Source organism: Schistocerca cancellata, unplaced genomic scaffold (genome assembly GCF_023864275.1).
Source record: "Schistocerca cancellata isolate TAMUIC-IGC-003103 unplaced genomic scaffold, iqSchCanc2.1 HiC_scaffold_649, whole genome shotgun sequence".
In the NCBI taxonomy this organism is placed as follows: Eukaryota; Metazoa; Arthropoda; class Insecta; order Orthoptera; family Acrididae; genus Schistocerca; species Schistocerca cancellata.
In genome coordinates, this window is record NW_026046660.1 from 297,501 (window position 1) to 300,000 (window position 2,500).

Genomic DNA, 2,500 nt, shown 5'->3' on the forward strand with positions numbered 1-2,500 from the left:
TGTAGTGGCGCGTGTATTCAAACGTAGTCGTCTCTTCTCACACAGTGTGATAGCATGGTGCACCGCGTTCCACATCTGCGACATGGTACAGATGCTGGTTGACAGTCGGTCTCGTAATGGACATCGCATACGTAGGGGGCCACCTCCCACGTGTTCTCTAGTCGTGCACATTTTGTTGCGTGTATGTGGGCAGACGTAGTGTGTCGTGACACCTAACAGACAGGTATGCAATAATCGTAGCATTTGCAAACTGGGATGGACGTCTACGTTTGCTGGTGACGTTACGCAAATGAACAACTGGTAAACCCATTGTGGTGCGGTTGTTGTTGCTGGAGGTAAATCAGTAAGGGCAAATCTGTGTGTGAAGCGATACGCGGCGGTGGCTGGGCGGGACCGTCCCCGGCCGGTGAGGGGGGGCCGCCCGGCGTGCTGGCCGCGCGGTGCGTGGGCGCACGCCCTACAGCCGGCTGGTGGGGGCGCCCAGTGGCAGGCGCGCCGGCCGACGGACGCGGCAGGCGGCGCAGCTGCGCGCCGGGGCACCCTGCGCGCGGCGCCGGGCGGCCAAAGTGGGTCCTCGCGGGCCCGGTGCGAAGCGCGGTGGACATCTGCAGTGTGCTGGTCCGACTGAGGACTGTGTGCGTTGAGGATGCGCCGCCGCCCGGCACTCGGCGCCGCGACGCCGTCTGCTGCTCGGTCGCCCCAGCGGTTCTCGCTGGTGGTTTGTATCGCAGTTGTGCAGACGTGTTGGCACGTGCGCTGTGCTGGGAGAGTTCGCTTCGGCACCCACGTGGGGCCTTTGCCCTTCTGTGGCGCTGGCGTTGGAGCTGCCGGTCACCGTAGGTGGCGCGTGTTGTCTCCCGCCGGCAATGCCACGACAGCACGCTCCCGGGCCTCTGTCGGCAGCGGCAAGCTCAGTTGGGAGCACGGGTGGTCGCACCTAAAGCGTCTACTCGCCTAACTCCGGGCGATTGCGCCTCTCTCGAACCCGACCAAGTACTTAGGACGGCGCTGCGCGCCGCCGGGACCTGAGAGGGTTTCGAGGTGTATTGTGCAGGGGAGCTCAGCCTCCTCCTGTTTGCAGAATAATTGAGCGGACGCTTGCGTGTTCGCGCGGGCCCCTGGGACACACTCCCGGGCGGCCGGCTGCTCAGCTCTAGTTGACGCAGCTCCCTGGTTGATCCTGCCAGTAGTCATATGCTTGTCTCAAAGATTAAGCCATGCATGTCTCAGTACAAGCCGCATTAAGGTGAAACCGCGAATGGCTCATTAAATCAGTTATGGTTCCTTAGATCGTACCCACGTTACTTGGATAACTGTGGTAATTCTAGAGCTAATACATGCAAACAGAGTCCCGACCAGAGATGGAAGGGACGCTTTTATTAGATCAAAACCAATCGGTCGGCTCGTCCGGTCCGTTTGCCTTGGTGACTCTGAATAACTTTGGGCTGATCGCACGGTCCTCGTACCGGCGACGCATCTTTCAAATGTCTGCCTTATCAACTGTCGATGGTAGGTTCTGCGCCTACCATGGTTGTAACGGGTAACGGGGAATCAGGGTTCGATTCCGGAGAGGGAGCCTGAGAAACGGCTACCACATCCAAGGAAGGCAGCAGGCGCGCAAATTACCCACTCCCGGCACGGGGAGGTAGTGACGAAAAATAACGATACGGGACTCATCCGAGGCCCCGTAATCGGAATGAGTACACTTTAAATCCTTTAACGAGTATCTATTGGAGGGCAAGTCTGGTGCCAGCAGCCGCGGTAATTCCAGCTCCAATAGCGTATATTAAAGTTGTTGCGGTTAAAAAGCTCGTAGTTGGATTTGTGTCCCACGCTGTTGGTTCACCGCCCGTCGGTGTTTAACTGGCATGTATCGTGGGACGTCCTGCCGGTGGGGCGAGCCGAAGGCGTGCGACCGCCTCGTGCGTGTTCGTGCGTCCCGAGGCGGACCCCGTTGAAATCCTACCAAGGTGCTCTTTATTGAGTGTCTGGGTGGGCCGGCACGTTTACTTTGAACAAATTAGAGTGCTTAAAGCAGGCAAGCCCGCCTGAATACTGTGTGCATGGAATAATGGAATAGGACCTCGGTTCTATTTTGTTGGTTTTCGGAACCCGAGGTAATGATTAATAGGGACAGGCGGGGGCATTCGTATTGCGACGTTAGAGGTGAAATTCTTGGATCGTCGCAAGACGAACAGAAGCGAAAGCATTTGCCAAGTATGTTTTCATTAATCAAGAACGAAAGTTAGAGGTTCGAAGGCGATCAGATACCGCCCTAGTTCTAACCATAAACGATGCCAGCCAGCGATCCGCCGCAGTTCCTCCGATGACTCGGCGGGCAGCCTCCGGGAAACCAAAGCTTTTGGGTTCCGGGGGAAGTATGGTTGCAAAGCTGAAACTTAAAGGAATTGACGGAAGGGCACCACCAGGAGTGGAGCCTGCGGCTTAATTTGACTCAACACGGGAAACCTCACCAGGCCCGGACACCGGAAGGATTGAC

General features: G+C 57.3%; 1 non-coding gene across 1 annotated transcript in view; it reads left to right on the forward strand.

The window, feature by feature from the left end:
* Nucleotides 1-1,167: 1,167 nt before the first annotated feature.
* Nucleotides 1,168-2,500, forward strand: part of LOC126138005 (small subunit ribosomal RNA) — a 1,909-nt gene continuing 576 nt past the window's right edge. Inside the window, exon 1 of the ribosomal RNA XR_007528052.1 lies at nt 1,168-2,500. This exon is cut by the window's right edge and continues 576 nt beyond it. This is a non-coding gene — a ribosomal RNA (small subunit ribosomal RNA).